Source organism: Notothenia rossii (assembly GCF_949606895.1).
Source record: "Notothenia rossii genome assembly, chromosome: 5".
In the NCBI taxonomy this organism is placed as follows: domain Eukaryota; kingdom Metazoa; phylum Chordata; class Actinopteri; order Perciformes; family Nototheniidae; genus Notothenia; species Notothenia rossii.
In genome coordinates, this window is record NC_136903.1 from 58,893,685 (window position 1) to 58,918,794 (window position 25,110).

The 25,110-nt window shown below is 42.5% G+C and overlaps 1 protein-coding gene across 1 annotated transcript in view; it reads right to left on the reverse strand.

The window, feature by feature from the left end:
• Positions 1-25,110, reverse strand: part of ptprt (protein tyrosine phosphatase receptor type T) — a 452,551-nt gene that overhangs the window by 316,140 nt on the left and 111,301 nt on the right.

Sequence of the window (25,110 nt, forward strand, 5' to 3'; positions counted from 1 at the left end):
TTTTTCAGTTGACAGCCAAGATATTCTCGCTAAGAATAATGGCCCCTTTCCACGGCTGTCTGAGAGCAAAGACCTGATCTCACTCTGTGCAAGTTTATTTACTTTCCTAAAGGCGCTATTAGAATATGTATGGTGGCTGCAGGACCGATGAATCAACTGTCAGTCACCGCACACTCATCCATCTCAACTATATGGAGGCCATAAATGTGTGTGTGTGTGCCTGAGAGGCTGCCTGTGCACTCATGAGTGCTGCAGGGGGAGAGACAATACACATATACATAAAGAGTGTGCATCGCAGGTGTGCAGTTATGTTCCACATCTTTATGAAGTTCTTCTGAAGCAACACTGCATACTGATCTGTATGAATCGAACATACTGTAAACACAACTTCCTACAACAGCGGCCTGTTAACTGTTTTTTACAGCTCGACTCTTCATTAACATCATTCATATTCAAAAACTTCTCCTGATGTTACTCCACAGGAAGACAGAGAAGACCGTTCAATCACTCCTTCCCTCCCTCTGCCAGCTCGTTTACAGCGCAGAGTTACACGGGCCACCCAGCGACACACAACCTGGCACACACACCATCACATATGGAGGAGCACACACACACAAACTCAGGCACACACATTTGTTCATTTAAAATAGACTTATTGTACCCATTGTTTACCAGCGTTAAGTGAGGCCTGTGCTTCACTACTGATACATAAATATTCATGCTTTTCCACATACACACATTTAAAACTGGACACACACATACACAGACATTTCTCAATGTGTAGGGACTTTCTGTGCATTATGCACATTTCAGCAGAATGCTCCTTTTTTCAAATCTGCAGTTCTTATATTCTAAATTCTTATAAACTGTACATATTATATTTGCTTTACAAGTATGTTATTGCAACTTTGACATTTATTTTTATGTGGGGCATTTTTTTGTTCCAAAACTTTAGTGATATATGTTCTCATTGTTTGAAACTTAGTTCCTCTTTGCGTAAGCACCGATACACACCAAAGCAATTTCCATATGTTTAACCCCATCTTGGAATAAACCTGATCATGATTTTTAACACACAACTACTGTATTTATTGTTCTACACACACAACCAGAGACAAACACTCATATTCAAATGGGAAAAGTTTACCCTAGTGTATTGCTAATCAAGTACAGTTGGCCTTCATACAGTGATGCTAATGAAGTGTGAGAGGGGAGATGTAGGAAGACGGATATTTGAGAGGAGAGCCTGGCATTATTCCCATGGCGTCAAATATGGACAATTTATCATGGCCCTCTGCCTCTCAAACCAGGGCACCCTTGGGCGTCTTTATGAGAAGCACCGGTGCTTTTAAGTAACAAGAAAAGGCTGATCATTTAGTTGATTATGTCAGTTTTGTAGTACATAAACACAGTAAAAATAACCATTAACTTGCATTGCACAAACTTTAATTAAACCTCAGTTTTACAGCCTAAGAAATAACTAAAAATAAGATGTTTGAAAGAAGAGTTGGCGATCGCAAAAAATGTATGATTGAACCAGAAGAGAGAAGATGTCTGGTGAAATAATAAAGGGGGATACTGTAGGAGTACAGCAATGCAACTGTGGGCAAATAAATGTGATCTGCTGATCTGCATGTGTGTGCGATCTGCGTGTGATCTGTGTGTGTGTGTGTGTGTGTGTGTGTGTGTGTGTGTGTGTGTGTGTGTGTGTGTGTGTGTGTGTGTGTGTGTGTGTGTGTGTGTGTGTGTGTGTGTGTGTGTGTGTGTGTGTGTGTGTGTGTGTGTGTGTGAAGGAGAAGTGATGAAGAGACAGATAGAGGAGGAGTCGGCCCACCAGAGAGAAGAGGAAGATATCAACCAGGTGGCGGAAAAGATGGAAAAATCAGTTGCACCGAAAATGACAATCGCTTCACACGAGATATGTTTTCCTCCCGTTTCAACGGTGGGATGGAGAGTGATGATCGTAAGGACGATAAGAGAAAGACAAATTAGATATTCTTCTGATTCCCCTTCCTTTGTTTTTCTCTCCCTCTGTGTCTTTTCCATGGTCCAGACAAAGTCAAGAACGCCTCTCTTGTGTCTATATGCAGTTTGAAAGTATACATTTTTTATGAATATTTTAATTTTCCTTCTGTTGGTTTCTTTTAATTGTGGTACAGGAGTCTATTTCAATATATTCCAACTGGACAGAATCAATTTAATAAGCATGTTCGTTTGAAAGATGTCTAAAGCTGGAAACGGTCTCTCCTAATCTACATGTATCCGTTAATGAATTCTCTCATTCTTCTAATAATCTTTCCGTGTGTTGCTGTTTTATCAGTCATACATTCCAGGTTCATTTCGTGGCTCCTTGAACTTTACAGGTTATCTAACAGAGAACTGATAAGCCCACACACACACGCAAGCACACACTGCTCTGATATGATCACCCCCACTCATCAAGTGTTGATGATAACCACATGCTGTGTGTTTGAGTGGAACACATTTATATTGGAAATCATTCATTGCACTGTTGATAAAACAGTATTACAACCAATAAAACCTTTAGACTATTGTAAAATTACGTAATGATGCTAAATCATCAATTTCAGAATTCTGAATGAAGAGATCATGAAAGCTGTATTGTGCTTTGTTTGGGATCATTAGAATTGTTTCTATTCATCCATAATTTGCATTCATTAACAGGCTCACCCTCATTTGTGATCAAAACAAACGAAATATTTGGTGGAAAATGTTTCTATGTGTTTATATCCTTCGCCTCACATACTTGTGTCCTGAAGCTGGCTTTGCATGCTGCAAATGTAATATGACGGTGTTCCTGCCTGGGCCTCATGAATCTCTCCACCTGGGGGGGCTCTGACTCACCTGTCCTCTCAGTAAACAACGACCTGCTGACTCGCCCTCGCATCGCCTCACTGTCTGCAGGCTGTGGTGAATATCTGAGGTGGAACAGTTCCAACTTTTTACTAAATCCAATGAAACAAATATTTGATCCGTTTAACATTGCTGATGTGTGACAGCTCATCTCTGCGCAAGAGCAACTTGCAGGTTTTTTTTTTTTACTACATGTATGCTTAACCTTGCCTGGAAATTACAATTAAAAAAGTTAATGCAGGATTTGATATGTTTTACGAGACATAAGGGCAAGAATTCAGAGGGAAAGGAGCTGTTTTGAGCTCTGCTACTAAAAACTTTTTTTAATGTCAAACGCGTCATATTACGTCACATGGGGGAGCAACTTTCTCGGACTCCTTCTCTGCCCAATCCGGTAGTAGTTTGTAGTTTGAGTTTGAGCGGTTGTGATTTAGTGAGCTGGTATTTTTTTGGTAATTTTACATTGCATTTCACCATTTGTAATCATGGTGAGCTGGAGCTTCTGCAGGTTGCACAAACTCGATCCTGTCAGGACATCGAGTCCTCAGTTTCCCTGACAGGAAAAGGACCGGAGCTAGCTTTCATTCCTGAGTGCGTTGTGCAAGGTGCATCCACCTCCCTGCAGCACATACTCTCCACAGCTGAAGCCTATCAAACAAAACGTTTATCAGGAAACCATATTACATCTCTCTCCCCAAATTCGTTCCTCTCTCTCCCCACCTTCGCTCCTCTCTCTCTCCCCTCCGGTACACAGCGCCGTAAGAGGTAGTGTGGAGTTGCATTAGGTAACGCGAGATATGGCTGATACTTGCGCATTAGTTTCTGTTATGGATCAGTATCAACAGTCCTGCCAGTAACGTTACCATATGATCAATACTACTTTAGTTATAGCCTGATATATGATAGCTAACTTTACAATGTTGTGATGTGACCGACGTTAGCTAACATTAACTGTAGCTAACGCTGGTCACTCACCAAGACAGCTGCCCAGTTCTCCACTGGTTCTCCACACACCAAAGCTCCATTTCTCTCTGATGGCCGTTATTTCTTCTAATCATTGGCTGCTCCTGGTCTCTTGGACACCTAGCAGGCTCATAATTATAAGGTTGTGGTCCGTCATATGCATACAAATATACATTTTCAACCTCTTTTGTGTAAAAACTAGCATAGTGAACCATGTTTATTCATACGTTAGACCGGCCGCTCTCCCCCATGAGACGTCACACGTGGGTGGTCTTTTGTTATGCGGTAGTAAAAATGTCTTACAAAAACGACGCCAGATGTCACTGTAGTGTATATTTATGTATATTTTTGGGAAAATCTAGTGTATAAATCATTTTCCTACACATTTATTCACTGGGGTCTCTGACCTGCAAGTTGCTCTGATGTGTGGGGAGCAGCCCTGACTCATCCAACAACTTTCTTTCCTCGTCTCTTTCTTTAGTTTCTTCTGCTTTTTCTATTCTTCTCTCTTCCTTCATGTTTTTATTTTGTCTATTTTGTCTGTATTATTTCTTTCTGTGTTTCTTTTTAATGTTATTTATTTCTCTATTCTATGCTTTGTTATTGCGTTTGTTTGTTTGTTCTTTAATTTCCTTTCTTGCTGACTTTCTTTCTTTCTTCTGCACAATCTCTTTGTGATTTTGTTATTAATTCGCCCAGAACTGCCTCTTACTTTTATATGAACACATTTCTCCAAATCCTGGGGATTGTTTTTTTGTACGCTGTGTGTGTGTGCGTGCATGTGTGTGTGCCTACACCTGTAAGGAACCACACAATCCCTCAGGCCAACTACTTGTATAATAAATTCAGCACACACACACACTTACACACACACACACACACACACCTACACACACCCAGAGAACATTCCCCTCCTCTGCCTGGTCACAAAGAATAGTTTAATCAAAAGACTCACAGCATGCCACAAACTCCATCTATCAAGGAGAAGGAGAGGGGGGAAGAGGGAAAACTGAGAATAGAATAAGTGTGTGGGGGGGGGGGGGGTTGTTTGTGTAAATGTGTATTCTACAATCACAAAGGAGAGCAAAGAATCTTGGGAAATAAGATCTGATTACCTACTCCTCACAGCCAATTCACTGTGGCAGACGCACATTGAAGTTAGACATTCAAATGAAGGTATGTATACACAAACATACAAGGACAAGAACACACACTATATCTGCCCTCAGAGCCATCAAAGTACACTTCTCTACAGAAATATTGCACAAAGATTGAACCGTTGACAAATAATACAATGTATGTTGATGATGCTTTTCACTAAAGGAAATTAAAAAGGTTACGTTATGCTTCTTTTCCCAATTGTATTTTGTTCCTCTACTGTGACATGTCTCCAAGCTTTAATGTTCAAAAAGCTCTTTATTCTTCTCATACTGCCTGTGCTGCAGCACCTCTTGTCACCCTCTGTCTGAAACCAGAGCCCATCTGCTCTGATTGGTTGGCTGGTCGGCTCTGTTGTTATTGATCAACAGCTTAGAGATGTATCGTAAATGTCCCGCCCCTTAGCCTATCATGTACAACGTGTTGCAGCGCTGGCCAATATAAATGTTTCATTGTGATGTCTCTATTCCTTTCATGTTTGCAGTCCCATTCCAAGCCTTGGATGCTACTTGTTCTGTGGAGACCAACAACTGCATTTATATTCAAATCAGATGTGGTATGTCTGTTGTATGAATAACACTCAAACAAATTAAATTACCTTATTCAGTATCAAGGCAAGTCAACGAGACGAGTGTGGTATATTATCTTTTCCTCAGTAATTATAGTGTAAGTCCCTTCACTTTTAGTTCTTTAAAAACATGAAATATGAAGCCGTCGTTTACAGGATACAGCAAAGACAGCTGAGCACCTTAGGTAGAACTTAAGTCGTATAACCTTGATGTCTTCATCTGGCTATGTGAACACAAAGGTTTGATTCAACTGCTTTGATTGTAATGTGTATTCCTACTGTCAACAAGGATCATATTAAGTAGATGAGGTTAAGAAGCAAACAGGACTTGTCTTTTCAACAGTAACCAAAACACATACTTTCATTTAAGGCTTATTTGTGAGGTTGTGTCACATAACCACATGAATTCTGTCAAGATTTCCATAAATAAGACAGTGGATTACAGTAAGCAAGCAGGTAGGAGTTTACTGAGGATGAAAGTCCCAGAAAGATAGAGAAGGTGGGAGAAGTGGGAATAAATGGAGGAATGACAGCAAGACAGAGCCTTAAAGGGACACTTATCTCCTCAGTGTCACACAAATATTCAAACCGTTTTAAAAGAAATGGGAATGTGTCTTTGTGCTGTCAGCTTTACAGCAGGACACAGCAGGAAACTCTGGACGCCTCTTTCCCTCTTAGTGCAGTTTTACATTTGTGGGAAAGCAGGATGAAGTTCAATTAGATGTGTGGAGTGATAGAAACAGCCGATGGGGGGACTGAACCTGTCAGCTCTGGCTTCTTTCTTTCTGAACTGGTTTCACTTTTTCTGCTGGTGAACTTTAATATTGTTACTACTGTCTGCTAGCTCACTACATATCTAACTGTAATAATATGTTTATATTTCATATATATTTGAATTCATTGTTATTGTGACTTTGCACCTTTCCAGGGACTACAGATGAAAACAAGCATTGTGGCTTACTCTGGCACATTTACAACAATGTTTATAATGCGCACTGTCTCTGTTAAATATAATAAAAATATATACTAAATATACAAAAAGAAAAACAAAACAAATAATTTGTAAGGGAAACTTCTGCAGCAATGGAGAGTCAGGACTCAGAGAGACACGAGGAGAGTTGGAGCTTTGATGTCAAACAATGATGTTTATTACAAGTCAACGGCCGGAGAATTCATATCACAAGTTACAGCAGCAAAAGGTTCTGACTGCACGGGTGGGTTGTCATGTCAATTCTGCCCAGCCTCTCTCTCGATAGACCTTTTAACTAGTTTACAGAGGGTCAAATCCACATTTTGGGGATGAGCATAAACATCTGCAGACACAGGAGATGTCTCTCACATCTGTGGAGCTTAGAAAGCCAGCGTTCTCACAGTCGTAAAACCCCCCCTGTGCCCATCAGGTCAGGCCATAAAACCTAGTATCAACATACGACTGCATTAAAACATTCCTTACGGGAGATTAGAAGCAGGGATGGTCGTAAATGTCAACACACAGAATAAGGTTAAATATCTTAGGAGTAGGGATGGGTGTCGTTAGGATTTTATCGATACCGGTACCGGTACTGCTTATCGGTATCGGTATTTTTCGATACTCTTATCGATACTTTTCAATAATTTGGTGCTCAACATTATAGACATGAATACAAGATGTGAAGATTAAACACTAATTGTATTGTAATTTTCTTGCAGAAATAACTGTATAACTTATACATTAGCTTCTCAGAAGCAGACACAAATAAATAAAATAACTTAAAGGGGCCTGGCTTGCCCTATCATGCTTTTTGGGGTTTTCCCTCAGACAGAGGATGAAAAGAGGCATTTTTTAAAACATTTTTTAACATTTGTAATTCATTTACATCTTCATCCAGACATTTCAAACTGACAACCTAGCTCGACAAGAGATCCTTAAAACATTGTCCTACAGTGACATCATGCAAAACCGTGATATGAAGAAATTGGTCAAAAGGCTAAGATGGCAAAAAGATAAATACGAGTATGTATATTATTCTTGATTGTACTTTTAAATCATCACAAAATAAATGATGTGCTGAACTGAAACACGTCAAAATGTGTCTGATGAAGGTTTAAACATAGAACAACGTATTTGAGCTTAAAATATGTCAATTCCTAGTAACCGACCAACAATTGCTGAACCATACATTGAAACGTTGACCTTTAACAACATTTAAATGCAGTTTTCCAATTCAGAATGACATCTGTAAGTTTAACTGGTTTATAAAGCATTCAATGAAAGGCCAAATTATTGTAGGTGTAGGAGCTCACATTAATACACTGGCAGTGTTAATAAACTAAAAAAAGACAAGGCGATGTGCCTGCAAGACTGCACTCAGGTAAACAAAACATGTTACCCGTGCGCAGCAGCTAACCTGCCTGCGAGCCTTCGTTCAGGTCACATTTACACACGGCGCGGCTGAAGCCCGCTAGCACTATTAGCACTAGCAGTATCGCTAGCACCGTTTTAGATTCAATGAGCGTCTCGTTTGCAAATGCTTCATTAAGTTGCTTGTGTCACCCCCTTTACAAGCAACTAATTGAGTACATAGATTGCACCTTGCACTATCGCCACTACATTTTTTAAAAGTGCACCCAGACCTTCGATCGCTTCGCTCTGTCCACCACGCCTGCGGGAGTCTCACAACATTAATAAGAGCGCTGTTGAGAGAGATGACGAGTGGCATTTACAGTGGCCAATCAGAGGGGTCTCAAACCGGATACATCACAAGGGATGAGGGTTCCCAACCAACCAGAATGGTTTAAAGTTAAACTAAGGAAGTAGACGAAACACATATACCGATAGCAGCACCGTTTGTCCAGCGGCTTAACGGTATACCGATACCGTCCAATCAGGTACCGGTATTGACTTAGTACCGGTTCTCGGTACCCATCCCTACTTAGGAGTAAGGAAGAATTATTCTTTGACACTTAGGAGTAAGACAGAAATATTCCCTTACATATTTAATATTAAAAAATTTTTTAAAATATATTGAAATATGTAAACAAAATAAATATATGAATACATTTTCTTACCTTTTTTAATTTGTTAGTCTACTCATTTTGTGTAGCTCTTTATCTGCAGTGTCCCCTTTGCTGGAACAATGTAAACTTCCTTGGGACGGATATAAGATTTATGATTCTGAATTACATTACTGACATAATCCACTTGTTCCTATTTTGACTAATGTTTAGTAACTTATTTGATTGTGTCAGCTATGCACTCGTAGTTCACCTCTTCCTTTGACGTAGTGACTCATTTGCTTTCCAGTCTTTGGTTTAAACTTTTTACCTCCTCTCTGCTCTCTCTCTGACCCTCAATCTATTTCCTCTTTACTTCTTCCTTTCCCCTTTTACTACAGTCCTTCTCCTCTACTCACCATACCTGTTCATGCATTACTTAGTTTTCTTTAGAAATTCTGTGTGAAGTGTCAACTTTTTCTTTCACAGATGCATGTGAACACACAGGATGATACACATGAAAGAGCAATGGACACGGAATACCAACGACATGATAACCTGGCCCTCATATATGTACACAGACAGGCGCACACACACACACACACACACACACACACACACACTCACACACTAAGGCATGCCCTCAAGACCTGTTGAAGAGGCCAGCCTGTCCTCCTACAAAAAACGACCAAATAGGTTGATTGTTTAAGCATCTTAGATTACGACCCATAGTCACGTTTTAAAGTGTAGCACCTTTAGTGGTCGTGTAAGAAACAACATGCTCCCATTTATTCACAAATAACCCTCTCTGGAAAATCCTAAATGTAGAATAGTTTGGCCATTAAAATGCTTTTTGATTAGATTTCTAGCGAGAAGTGTATATTGTACTTTTAGAATCCACGTCCAGTGGATGTGTAGGATCTATAGTTTGATAGATATTACGAAGATGATTTGAGGTCTTGCCAGGATAACGTGTATATGCGGCAGCTTCCATGTAAAGTTAGCGTCAACCCTCACGGGTTGAAAACAGTTTTTCCGGTCTCAAAGTTTTCATAATAAATCCGGATATATTCCCCTCACTGTCAAATGATTACACAGTGATATCTGCATTAGTCATCCACTAAGAAACATCAGTTCATCCTTGTTATTTACACAATATTGATTGGTTTTAATTGTGTACAATGCTTTTGTGTTTTTAACCTTCGATTCAGAGAAACAATAGTCTTTTAGGAGTTTAGACACTACAGTTCTCATTCATAACACTCCGTTCGATGTCTCACTATGGGATGCGCCTCATCGCGGAGCAAACAGAAGCATTAATCTCATTACGCCAATCCTGATTGGCTGGTGATCTTGACGTCAGCGTCAGGGAATCCACCCCCTATAAGTAGCTTGCGCTACGCCGCATGCGTCATTCAAACACCTCTTCTCGCTTCGGAGCACATCTCGAGAAAGATCAGTAGCTAGCTAGCTTAACGGTCCACAGACTGATTTACGAAGCTAACCTTCGGTCGACGGGCGCTCGCCGGCTACTTCTATATATACTTCTGCAAGAAGACTGTTAATACCAACACACCAGTTAGTATTGCAAATCGACCTCGCCGTTTTCTCCTCGGGAATAAAGGTAAGGTTTTGATTTTTTCAAGCTAGCAACACACGTGTTGCTAGCTTGTCTTCCCTCACTACCGACACCACGGTAGCAAGGACGTTTTTTCTTTTTCTCTCTCACACCAGAGGAGGGGAAGATAAAAAGGGTATTAACACACCAGTTAATATTCTTTGAGAATAAAATTCTACACCGTCGTTTTTTCTCCGGATTAACGACAGTTGGGGAAGTATTTTTTCTCAGCAAGGTACCTGTTACGAGCGGGTCCTCTCCACGCCGTCACCATGGCGACCGAGATGGACGCTTCTCTCCCTCACACCAGAGGAGTCAGGGACTCGGAGGCTCGGCTCTGTGGCTGCGGGTTGAAGATATCAGGCACAGACTCACACCAGGTCTGCTCGTCCTGTCTCGGGCTGGAACACGCCCAGGAGGCTATCGACAACCCCGGCTCGTGCGGACATTGTGCCCGCTTCACCATCAAGAGCCTCCGCCGACGGCTAGCACGCCAAGCTAGCTTGTCGGGTCAGGACTCCCTCATGTCCTCTGATTTACCGGACGGAAATCAGGACACGGGGCGTCCACCACAGAGATGGAGCCCCGCACTGTGTCGGTCTGGGGCTCATCAGTAGTGGCAGCTGCAGAACCGGAGTCTTGCGCCGTGTCAGGCTGGGACTCGGTGGCAGCGAGGGACGTGCGAGCGGAGCCCCGCGCTGTGTCAAGCTGGGGCTCCCAACTGGACCTCACCATGGTATCGCCCGCGGATGATGTCCCGGAGTTGGACTACATGGAGGACGAAGAGGATGAAACCTCTGGATTCCTCCTGTCCGACTCTGATGAGCAAGACGATGATGTCTTCGTGTCATCAGCTCAGGCTGCAAAGCCGGGAGCGATGGCTGCTCTCCCGGGCGATAGCACACCAGCTTCGCCCTGTCTGAGCATAGACCTGCAGGCCGTGTGTCAGCGTGCCGCAGCCAGCCTAGACATCCCATGGCCCGAAATGGCCAAGGAGACCTACAGGTCCCGTTACGAGGGGAAAAATTTGCCCCAAGCAACGAGGACAAAGAGGCAACTCCTGCCGGTCTTCCCGGAGATGTTGGATGAGGTGTCGGTCTCGTGGAGAGACCGGCCCTTCAGCAACAAGGCCCCAATCCAGGGTGCCTCCTCCCCTAGACTGCGACGGTATGGAGAGGCTCGGCCTGCTCCGCATACCGCCGATGGAACCGCTGGTGGCAGCTCACCTCCTCCCGAGGATGGCGACTACACCGAGCAGGAACCCCACGCTGCCGGCAAAGGCGGACCGGTTCCAGTCAACCATGACTGAACGGTCCTACAGAGCCGCAGCATTGTCTGCCAGGGCTTTGAACATTTCCTCGCTGCTAACCGCTTACCAAGCGGAGCTCTGCGAGGATCTATCGAGTAATCCTGGACCGGCAGTACTGGACGAGATAGCCGCGATCACGGACATCTGTCTCCGCGTTCAACGCTGCGCCGTCCAGGCCACGGGAAAGGCAATGGGAATTATGGTGGTGCAGGAAAGAGCTAGATGGCTCAACCTCACCAACCTCCCAAAACCGGGAAAGAGAGGATGTGCTGGACATGCCCATCGTTCCCGAGGGGATTTTCGGATCTGCGCTCGCTTCTATGCAGAAGAGATGCGAGTCCAAGAAGAAGGAAGACGAGGCCCTCCACCTCTGTCTTCCTCGATGGGTCCAGCCGCTGCCTTCACAGCGGCAGTCCCTCGCGAAAGCTACCTCAGCTGCTCGGTTTAAAGTACCGAAACAGCAGCGGTCACGGCCCGCCCCGAGTCCCCAGCCCAGGCAGGAGACGAAGGCGAATTGGCCCAGAAAGTCTCCGGTTCCGGCTGCAGCCCAGGCGCAGCCAACCCGGAATTTCGGCCAGCAGGCGAGGAAGAAGAAGCTGGCGGCCTGACAGCCTCCTCTTCTTCCCTCGGTGACGGAGCTGGAAGGTTTCCCAGCTCCAGATGTGTTCCCGCTGCCTCGAGAGATGCCTCAAAGCCATCCTCAAGTGCACCAAAACACATGTCACAATATTGCTCTGTTTTCTCGGATAAAGCATTTTCCGCTGACGCATCCAGGCCTCAGGCTGAGGGCGCAGCTCAGAAAAATGAAAGAGAAAACAATAAAACCAATAAACAGCCCGCCATTTGTTCCCCTTTTGAGAGCAGCTACGGCCTCTCTCAAAAGGCGGACGATGAACGGGTCTATGAAAGGCACCGCCGCCACGCGCATGCGCAGTAACGACTGGGGCTGTGAGGCTACCACCGTCACGTGCAGGCGCAGTGCCGGCTGGGGTTGTGAAGGCACCTCCGTCAAGCGCATGCGCAGTGTCGGTGGGGACTGTCAAATCGGGGTACCACCGTGTTCAGACACTAGAGGGCCCCATAACACAACAAATAGAGACTCAGAGGGCAAAAGACGTGACATCTCCGCTGGCTCTAAGGAGCGAACAGTGGAAGATGCTCACAACGTCTGCTTGGGTGTTCAAGACAGTTACACGGGGTTACAGACTCCAATTCGCTGTCACCCCCCCTTGCTTCTCGGGCGTTCTGTATTCACAGGCCCGAGGGGAGTCAGCCCACATTCTAGAAAGAGAGATTCTCTCACTTCTAGAAAAGGAGGCTATATCTATAATACCCGCCGAGCAGAGTCAGAGCGGCTTTTATTCCAAGTATTTCCTCGTTCCCAAACGGGGAGGGAACGGAATTCGGCCAATACTAGATTTGAGGGCTCTGAACAATATCTAAGAAGATACAAATTCAGAATGCTCACTCACACATCTCTGCTGCGTCTCGTGCGACAACACGACTGGTTTACATCAGTCAACCTGAAAGATGCGTATTTCCACATCCCAGTATATTACCCACACAGGAAATATCTGAGGTTCGCATTTCAGGGGATCTGTTACGAATACAGAGTACTTCCCTTCGGTCTGTCTCTCAGTCCAAGAGTGTTTGTACGATGTACGGAAGCCGCGATAGCCCCGTTAAGACAACAGGGTATTCGCCTGGCAACCTACCTAGACGACTGGCTGCTTCTCGCACAGTCGGAACAGGAGGCTATTACGCAGGCAAATGTCCTCGTAAAGCACCTGCTCAACCTGGGTTTCATAATAAACACAGAAAAGAGCATGTTGTGCCCGGCACAGACTGTACTCTTCCTGGGTTTACACCTGAACTCGGTGCCCAGCCCGCCTGTCAGCGGAAAGAGTGAAAGCTTTCAGAGCTTGCCTCGCTCATTTCCAGCTGCGCAAACATGTTCTTTTCAGATCATGCCTGCGGTTACTGGGGCTCATGGCGTCAGCCATCCTGGTTGTACGGCTGGGACGGTTACACATGAGGGAGTTTCAGCGCTGGGTAGCCGCTCTAAAACTAAACCCCGCGCGTCATGGAGCACGGAGAGTGATGGTTACTGTGAAATGTGTAATGGCACTGCGCCACTGGCTGCACCCGACTTTTCTGGTACGGGGCGTGCCTATGGGTGCTGTCCTTTCACGGAAGGTGGTCACCACAGACGCATGTCTGACAGGCTGGGGAGGTATTTACGAAGGTCGTCTGGTGAGGGGTCTCTGGAGCAGAGACCTCCAGCGGTCGCACATAAATTACCTGGAGCTTTTAGCGGTGTTCCTCACCCTAAAACGCTTTCTGCCTTTTCTCAGAGGACACCATGTCCTTGTGAGGACGGACAATACGACCACAATATCGTATATAAACCGACAAGGGGGTTTGCGCTCTCTCCAGTTACACATGCTGGCACGCAAACTGATCTTGTGGAGCTGCGGCCGTCTCCTCTCTCTGAGAGCGACGCACGTACCGGGTGTGATGAACCTCGGTGCAGACCTGCTGTCCAGAGGTGTACCACTATATGCAGACTGGACTCTACATCCAATGGTTGTGAGCCAGCTGTGGGTGCGTTACGGCCGAGCCGCGGTAGATCTGTTCGCATCAAAAGAAAATGCTCACTGTCAGCTTTTCTTTTCAATGCGCGATCAAAACGCACCATTAGGCGTGGACGCGCTCGCGCACATTTGGCCTCCGGTCCTCCTGCTTCCTCCACTAGGTCTCTTTATGACTGTAAGTGGAGGGTGTTTGAGGACTGGTGCCTTCAAAAAGGGCACACCTCTTTTCAATGCCCTGTGGGAGTGATTTTATCATTTCTACAGGACCTAATTGATAAACACAGAGCTTTCTCCACGATCGAAGTCTACCTGGCTGCTATTGCTGCATGCCATGTGGGTTTTGAGGGTAAGACGGCCGGCCAGCATCCTCTGGTCTGCCGTTTTATGAAGGGAGCTCGCAGGCTCCTTCCTGTTTCCAGGTCACTGGTGCCCTTATGGGACTTGACAGTGGTTTTAGATGGGCTCACTCGAGCCCCATTTGAACCCCTGGAAGAAGCTGACATGAAGCACCTGTCACTCAAGATAGTGCTGTTACTGACCCTGGCATCCGCCAAGCGAGTCAGTGAAATTCATGCGCTATCTGTACATCCTTCATGCACTCAGTTCGCCCGAGGGTTAACGAGAGTGTTGCTGAAGCCCAACCCTGCCTTTATACCTAAGGTGGTTGGTTCATGTACCCCCTTTGACATTGAGGTATTTCCTCCGCCGCTGTGTCCCTCCGGGGAACAGCAGCCGAATTTGCTATGTCCAGTCCGTGCTTTACGCACTTATATGGACAGATCAAAAGAGTTTCGTCATAATGACCAACTCTTTGTGTCCTGGGCTAACCCTCAGAAGGGCAAGCCTGTTACTAAGCAACGGCTCTCTCACTGGATTGTGGAGGCAATTGCTTTGGCTTACACGAGTCAGGGTCTGCAGGCACCTTCGGGTTTGCGTGCTCATTCGACTCGTGGTCTGGCTACATCCTGGGCTTTGTTCAGGGGTGTTTCCATCCAAGACATTTGTGCAGCAGCGAGCTGGTCCTCGCCGCTCACTTTTGTCCGCTTTTACAGATTAGACGTCTTTGCTCCCAGTGTGGCCCATGCAGTGCTGGGCCCCCTGCTGAGTTAGAGCTCTAACTGTTAAGTTCTGGTTGGTCTTGGTGACTTTTGAGATAAGCTCGTCTGGCAATTCGGGAGCTACAATATCCCATAGTGAGACATCGAACGGAGTGTTATGAATGAGAACTATAGGTTACTTACGTAACCCCAGTTCTCAGAGTAACATGAAGTGAGATGTCTCACCAGACGGCCCTCCTTGCTATGGTGAAGCGAGAAGAGGTGCTTATTTTGAATGACGCATGCGGCGTAGCGCAAGCTACTTATAGGGGGTGGATTCCCTGACGCTGACGTCAAGATCACCAGCCAATCAGGATTGGCGTAATGAGATTAATGCTTCTGTTTGCTCCGCGATGAGGCGCATCCCATAGTGAGACGTCTCACTTCATGTTACTCTGAGAACTGGGGTTACGTAAGTAACCTATAGTTTCCGAAGACACTACACTACCCAGAACCCCCAGCTATCGTTTGGGACTACAACATCCGCCTTGCTTTACAAACCCCGTGATTATTCATCAATCCCTGAGATTGGATGTTGGAGTGGCAGTGCGACACGCTGAGCGTCAAACAGCTCTATGAAACGGAATGGAACCATGGCAGACTTTCCAAAACTGGAATTGGACGGGTCCAGCACCCCCCCCCCCCCCCCCCCCCCCCCCAGAACTACACAAGCTGGCTATTGTGTGTTTCGCTACATAATATGGCACGTCTCTTTATAAGATGTTTTCGTATTTCCCACAATTAGAAGTTGCCAGTATTAAACTGTGTACACCCTGGAGGTTTAGGGGATACGAAACACAGTGGTGTTATCAAACTTAAAACATATAATTAATAAATGGGTGAATTAATATACCCACATGGTGACCTAAGGTCAGAGCTTTATTTAACGCAGGGGTGGGTAACCTCCGGCCCCCGGGCCGTATACGGCCTGCGAGACAATTTGGTAGGGTCCTCGAGGTAATTTATAAACACACGCAAAAAAGAAAACAATTTGTGAAACAAATTAAATAAGCGAGTGCCTGTTTTTCCTAGCCAAGGTCAGGGTCCTTGAACACAACACGAGCCTAACGTGTCATCACGTGGTATATGTCTCGTCTGACAGGGGTGCAGTTCTGACGGAGAGCACCAGAACGTCACTCCGGCACTTCCAGAAATTGCAGTACCCATAAGGAGCCGTACACATGCCGCAGTTTCTGCGTGGCTCTGTCTTTAGTTGAAAGTCCAGTGGCTATCTGTTCATCTGTCATACTGATCATACAGTCAATAACTTTGTTGTTATTAGCATCTGGTTAGCTAGCTATGCTAACGAATATAAGAAGCTTTTTCTCCAACCAGTAGGTAAAGGCACATCTTTATATGATCATTATAGTTATAAAAAATGACAGTAAAAAAAAGTTGTTATTAATAATAAACAAGAATACAGTTTGAAAGGGGATTGAATTGTAAAATATCCATAAAGAAAAATAAATCTGCTTCCAGTTCTGTTTCATATGGATGTTGAGAGGTGTATCCATATCTCTTAATGTTGCTCTCAAAGTGCACCAGATTGATGCTTTTAGCTTCAACATTTAAAAAAAATCTCCCCCCCTAGAGGAGGTTAGGTCCCCCCCCCCCACTTAAATCATGTCCACATGGATAGGAAACTAAATACATTTGCACACATCTTGTGTCCATATCTTTCCGTTTTGGTGGTCATGCCACACCGTGCTGCACGTGCATGCATGCGCAAGTCATGGTAAGATATCGGGATTAAGAGGTTGCTTTTCTTTGCACAGCATGAAAGAAAGGCGAAATGAATGGGCTGTGATTTTAGTATTTTTAAGCAGAGGTCAATAACTTGTATACGGCCCTCGGAGGATATTGTAAAAATTGAAATGGCCCTTGAGAAGAAAAAGGTTCCCCACCCCTGATTTAACAGCTGGTCTTATGTCTGTGACCCCTCCTGTTGTTCATTGATAAGCCTGAAACATGCACTTGTCAAGGTTCAGAGGCACATTTTGCAAATATAGCAGTAGCCATCTATCATCTTTTTATTCCACTACATTTATTTTAGTTACTTTGCAGATTCTGATTAATGATGTGAAATATAAACAACCCTTAAATCAGACTTTAGTTACACCTGAGTCAAATTCAGGGAAGGTGATTTTCCAGTGCCAAAATAAATTGCAATATATTGGATGTTAAGTACTTTGTCAGACTTCATATTTATCTGTGGATAACCCCAACGTGTTTTTTCTCATTCAAAAGAAGACCTTAACTTAAAGTGCTCTTTAATGTTTAAATAAAGCCTTATTAGTTGGTCTGTTTTGCACATCCTCCTGTTAATATCTTTGGACGTCCTGCACTAAACTGTTTTATTGTAGAGATCACTACAGTATCTTCTTGATATTTTCTATTCTATATTTCTATCATGCCTTTTACTTTCCCCCAATTTTGTATGTACTCTTAATATTTAAATGTTTTCATCAAATAAAACATATTCAACAACAAAATTCAATAACGTGCTTTAACCACTAGGCGGCGCGGGTTAAAAAACCAGTGGTGAAGTTAATAAAACATAATAATTACAAACATAATATGACTATTAACTTTATTGTGAAATTAAAACAGAACTGTAAAGGAAAATACAGTTTCAGTCTCTCGATTTGAAGCTTATGCATCGTTCCATGAACCTGTATAGACCTGTAACACAGTCAACTGCATGAGGAGTTGGAAAGGTAGTAAATAATATCTTTAAAAACTACAAAAAAATCCCTTTCTATCAGCTGTGCACCGTTATGGTGTAAATATAATCTACCAATTGGATCAAATATAAAAGTCAGCCGAATTAGTGTTGATACTGCAAGGAGACGTATTGTGTGAAAAGAAATGTAAGATGTTGTTTAATTGTTAATATATTTATGATCCACGTCAGGTATTCAGTTTTGGCGGCATTTCTTACAGTTTGTCAAAAGGTCTTCTGATCAGGGCTCTATAAATAACTAGAGAATGCAATTCCTGAAGAAATTGCTAGTGGGAATCTTGGGGTTGGGTTACTTTTATGTTGCTCGACTTTGGGCAGAACCCCATCTATGTTCCTAAATGTGTAGGCTTACATAAAGTTCTACTATGGAGGACATAACAGATATTTATTTTGTGCTCTTTATTATAAAAAAATGCCACAGAGCACTTAACAAAACATTGGGCTATAGGCGTCAACACCACCACTAAACAATAATATCAAACAATATCAATATAAAATCATAATCATTAAACAGGCTAGCCCCGAAATAGGTGCAAAGCTAGTGCAAATCATATCAATAGGCTCCTTAGGAACAACATGATGAAAACCTCAAAATGGCTCATGTGTCTCAAAATAAAACATGCCTCATGTAAATCCGACAGAAAAATAATAACTTCAAAATGTCTTGATATCGATGGCTTGTGTAAATAAAATAAAATGGCATAATACAGCTTGGAAGCAAAGACATTTTAGCCAAAATAAAATCAAGAACAAATTAATGCAGGACTGGCCTCAGAATTAAAAGGCTATGTTCACTGAATATGCTGGCCCTTCTTCACAGTATGATGGCAGATAAAAAAAGAGGATATTAGGCATAGGCTTGAGCTATGTCTACAGCATGGGTGGCAGGCAACCTATTCCACATCAGTACAAAATGTGTGATTATACCTCATCAGAGTCTGTTTCTTCTGGGGGTAAGCACAATACCTCCCAGGCTGAACAGCCTCTCCACCGGTGCACTGGATGGTGTGGCAGTGTTGTATTTCATGGACACAGCTTTCACTCGGAGGAAACGGTTGAGGACTTCTAACTCTGAGCCTGATCTCATGTACTCAAGTACCTCTGAGTCTGCGCTAATGGACATTGCGTCTTCCTCTTCCTCATCAAAAGAAAAAAAGTCATTGTCATTGGCGCTGCTGTGTGCGGCAACTTCTCGGTTTTTATTCTCAGCCGGCTCTTCATCACGGGGTAGAGTGCGACACTCCGCGATGAGCAGCGCACGCGCCGCTTCTCTCCGCTCCGCTCCCCCTATCCATCGAACTTTACATTTCGGCAACGTCAAGGCAGCCAATAAAGCTTCACTGCTCTCCAACACCGGTGCGAATCGCGTCTTGATAGCCTAGGACAAAATTATATAGAAGAAATAAGCCGAGTTTTCAGACACACGACTCACTAGAGCTCTATCAGGGGAGGCATAATGCATTTATCTTAAGAATATTTATTAAGAAATGTCCGTTAATGGATAGGCATATACATTTATATCATAGACATCGTAGGCTATATGATGTATATGCCTAGGCTACTAACTTTCAGATAGGCTATTAAGAATCGGCTTACCTGTACAATTACACCCGGTAGGTTTGCTGTCATCCTCGACAGTCCATTTTGGAGCGCCAGTGTCCTGTACATCAGTTTTCAACACGTAACTTTACATGGAGGCTGCCGCATACCTCAAATCATCTTCGTAATATCTATCAAACTATATATCCTACATATCGACTGGATGTGGATTCTAAAAGTACAATATACACTTCTCGCTAGAAATCTAATCAAAAAGCGTTTTAATGGCCAAACCATCCTACAATTTAGGATTTTACAGAGAGGGTTATTTGTGGATAAACGACCATCTGTAACGTTTGCATTCAACGGGAGCACTAGAGGGCGAAAACTTTAAAACTTAATTATAGGACGTATTAAGCGCTTGACCAAACGACATAATTGGTCGTAATAATTGGGCCTGAACAATCGACATATTTGGTCGTATGAGTTGGAGGACTTGTTGGAAGAGGCAGATGGAGTGTACATTGTATGGGTGTATGATTATTTTCTCTTAACATCCACTTTTGTGACACATACACACTGGTAAAAAACAAACTAAAATGTTCACATGAAATGCTCATGGAGCCCATATTCAAAAGGCTAATTGTTTATGATGCATCCATTTATTCCTTTTCTCATCTTGTGTATATTTTATGAAGTCTGTTGTATGTTTAGTTTAAGTTTTGTTTAAAATAATAAAGTATATTCTTTAAAATAAAGGGACTTTAATTACTTAAAATGCAGTTGAACAAGTCCCCCAATTCATTATAGGGTTATATTACAGATAGGCCAATATATTCAATATTTGTTTCCTGTTTTTTTTGTATACTTTAGCACATTTTTATTAAAACCTTTATTTTTTCCAATATGTTTTCAGAGAAATTACGAATAATGTATCTGCCTTTCTTTTTATCAGTTCAATAACAGAGATATGTTACTGTTGTTTGAGATCGTATTTTTTTAACATAAATTCAGTTCTCAATCAGTAACTATTTGCACTTATTTGAAACTGTCTTTTTTTGTAGAATGTAAGGTGCTTTAGGAGCTTTAAAACGGTGGAATATATGTATATAGGTGGGTTATTGTGTGGTCATCACAAATTGAAGAGACGGATCACGTTTTGTTCTACGACATTAAATACATCAGCAGTGACCCCACTGATGATTTGTGAAAAGTCTGAAAAACGATGGTTGTTAACAAGTGGCTGAATAGGTTTACAGAAGATGTCGAGGAAGTTGTATGTCATTACACCGAACACGTAAACACTCTAAGTTTGTTTGCCCTGTTCTGCTTGAAAGCAAGTGGCTGCCTCCTGCAAACTGTTCAAACAAACGCTTCAACTTGTACAATTTTGAATCTGTATTTTTGAATATGGATCTTAAGTTGGCGTGACGTTGAAGTCGTGCGACCCTGCTGTACTCGGCTGTAGTTCCTTTATAGCATAACGTTAGCATCTTGCTTCTGGAGATTAGATTTATGATTCGAAAATTATAAAAGTAGGTTAGATATGTGGATATTATCTGTCTGAACAAAACGTGCATTTATTTTTCGTAAATGTTTTCTTTTTCCACAGATCTTATTTCAAGCTATTTTCCAAAATCCTATGGAGAAATCCCATTGCTTTTGTGTCGAGGGAACCCATGCGCAGCTTACTTCCGGGTAAATATATCATCCCTGCACCACTCTATTTATATATATTTATTTATTTATATAACTGCTTTTATTTTAACTCTCCGGATGCCTGACAGCTATTATGTGTTCTTTTTTTTTATGTTTCACATCTCAATTTGGAAAAAGGGTCCTCATTTAGAAGCCAAGATACTTTTCAAAAAATTCTGAAGTTGTGTTCACACCCAGTAGGAGTTCAGAGCTTCAGTTGGCTTCCACAGATCTTACACATAATGCTGAACTGTTCACGCTGCTATTGATTTTTTTATCATGGAACAGACAGATCGAAAATGCCAGGAACCAGCTCTGGGCAAAAAATATCTCTATGGACATGCTCACACACATATATGTGGACACACACACACAGACTCTTACATTGTGGTGGCACTTCTGGGTCTAATTCTTGGACTACAATCAGCTTCATGACCACCAAGGGAGACTTAGAAAGATGCAGCAGTGTTCCTGGGGAACTCACACATACATAAACACACACACACTTGGCAATAGTGTCCACAGGGCACCGGCTAACAGTGGCTCTTCTGCTACGCCCCGCTGAGTCTTATCTCTAAAAGACACACGCACACACGCACGCGCACGCACACACACACACACACACACACACACACACACACACACACACACACACACAGGAGTGTGTCTGTGTGTTCTTCTAACAGATGGTAATGACAGTTTTGAGTCCCGGGACTATCATCTAATCATAACAGCAAACACACATACAGGCTGATACACACACATGCACGTTCTGTACATACAGACACAGACACACAAACACACACACACACACACACACACACACACACACACACACACACACACACACACACATACACACACACACACACACACACACACAAACACACACACACACACACACACACACACACACACACACACTCCAGTCTCCCTCTAGATTAAAACATCCTTCATAGCAAATAAGGTTAACAACATAATTCATACCAAATATGAATTGAGAACATAACCTAGGCTGGCATGTCTTTCATTTAAATGTATTCCAGTAAGGCAGTTTGGATTCCATTAAAAAACAAACAGTTCCAACCCCATCACGCTACATGGAGATATTTTTATGTTTGATAAAAAATTAAAAATACTTTAAAGTAGAGAGGTATTTTCTGTCAAAATGTAGCCTCAGAAATACATTTACATTTCACAGTAAGCATTTTATTGTTAAAGAGGACATTAATTTAGACTGGCATATAATAATAACTTGTGCTGAGAAAGTGTCCGTGGTCTATTATACTTTAAAAACAAAATCATTCCTCTGTGTTTCTACCTTTGTTCCCAGGGTATGAATGTTGGCCGAAGTGAAATCCAAAATGTTGTCAAAAGACAACCCTGGAGAATGTCATGCAACCAAGCAGAGGCTCAGCTTTACAGTCACTGAGCACACAGGGCTTTTGCGTCATGGTCAGAAGAGCTAAAAAGTTTTTTTTTCTTCTGCTGGTTAGCTTATGTGTTCAAGGATAAGAGAGATAGGAAAATAATTGTTCTGCACTTTTCAAAGCTGCAAGTGTACAAATAAGTGGTTGTGCTAACAATGAAACACAATACATAGCATAAACAGGCTCTTTACTAACGATGTAGCATATAGCTAATTGAAAGCGGGTATTTTCTGATATTCTTTTTTCCTGCATATCAGCTTATGTGTTAAAGGATACAACAGATAAGAAAAAAAATGTGTGCTTTATCCTCAGTGCAAGCATGTAAAGAGAAAGTTATGCTAACTGTTTAGCATAGTCATAGTAAACAGGCTTTGTGCTAATAATGGGGCATATAGCGAACTGAAAGTGGGTTAGGGATCTAACTTAAACAGGCGTGATTGATAGGGGGGGGCTCAGTCATAAAATAATTGGAAATAAATTAGCACATTTGACTTTTTTGTATGAATGAAGCATATTGTTTTGGCTAATAAGAGGCTCAGTGGCAGCACTTTAGCATGCTACTTATTACTGAGTGATAACACGCACAGGATTAACATCTTCATACACCATAGTAAATGATGGGTTGCTAAATGCCATAACATTATTAATGCTTCAGTAATAGAGAGAGCTCAGTGCTAACACAAGCCTAAGTTCCGGGTCAAGACTTTCAACAGGCTACACTGTATTGAGTCACAGTTGGCTTAATACTAACCTGTTAGTCTTCAGTGATAGCAGGCTTATGCTAACATTTTTGCATGCACTCTTTTGACTGATAGCAAACTCAGTGCACTTTATACAATCTATTTACTGATTCTATGCCAACAATTTACCAGGAGACAAGGCCATGAGCTGATGGTGAAATGAGGCCTGGATAAAGTAAGATGATTCACACACAGTGCAATAGAGAGAGAATGGGAGACACGTGAAAGAATGTAATTATGTCTGACAAAAACAGATAGCTGTGACGCTATAATGCTATCAAAACCTCACAACAACATTATCCAACCTCAATATCCTTCTCAGCACGACAGCACTGTATTTCCTGTTGTTTACATGAACCATGGGATGGAGAGTGGGACGGTTAATCACAGAGATCCCTTAATATTTGCAGCCCTGTATTGAGTGCAAGGGCACATCTGAGTAGATTGCATTAGGGGATTTGAATGTCCTCCATGAGGGGATTTGTCAAGGGGCACAGATAAATACAAGAGGGACAGAGAAAATAAGAAGTGATGAGGGTGAAAAGAAGAGCAATGGATAATAGGAAATAAATACAGGTAGGCCTAGTTTGGCATCATCATGTTTTATCTGATTGTTCTAAAACTGTAGAGTTTGTGAATCTGTGTAAAATACATAAAAGCCAACAATATGTTTTATTGTGTCCCCATTAAATTACATAGAACATTTATTATTTGTGTAACCTGCTATAGCCTACATATGTCTGTGTTGTGTTTTGGCATCTCTGGCTACTTTGGAGGCTTACATAGAAAGTATAATAGAGGTATGTGGGTTGAATACATGGAAACTAAGAAACGCAATACCGTCCAAAGGTTTTATGGGGGTGTAAAAGGTAGAACATTATTTTATACATCCCACCTTTTACTGGATTCCTGCTCAACTACTTCTGCTCCAGGGGTAATGGAAACCCCTAAAACATTTATTTTATACAACAAATGCTTCCTATTTTAAATTGACAACAATGTTGTATTTTCTATGACAAAGAAGGGAACCTGAGACACAGAAGTAGTTGAAAAGACTGACAGATACGAGAAAACGTTTTGTGAAAATGGGCTTACTCTGAGTTCTAGTCACTGAAATATCTTCAGTGTTCTGTCCTTGGTACTCTCACAGCACTAATGAGCAACACACACACACACACCCCAGGCTTGTTGCCCACTTTATTGCATCCAGATGATACATTTTTCATTATCTCATAGGGCTGGGCGATATGGTCTCTAAATTATATATATATAAAAAAATGTATGTGTTTTAGAGGAAATGTCAGAATATCGCGATATATATATCGTGTATCGCGATTTAGTCAGTAAATATCGCGATATTCTGAAATTTCCTCTAAAACACATACATTGTTTTAATTTAACCCCTTGATGTTTACAGTCACGCCAGTATGATGATTCTAGTAGTCCCTGCAACATATGTCTGCATTAAACCATTGTTATTTATACTGTCTTCATTCGTGGTTTCTATTAAAACGATTTTAACCAACACACAAAAAATATATACTTGTGTAGCCCCACAGTTAGCTGCAGTCTAACGGTTATATTAGCCTACATATATTTGCCTTGAGTAACAAGGATGTTTTTGTTTTTTTTAGCCTCACAGTCTCAGTCATACAGGGTCTGCCACTAACTTAACATTGGACTGAGAAACTGTTTTGTTGACAGTCGCTCGATGTGCACATCAGGCTACAATATAGAAAGAAATGTGGCTCATAATGTTGGCTAACTTACTTTCTGCTTCGTCATTCTGTACCATACGGGGGATTC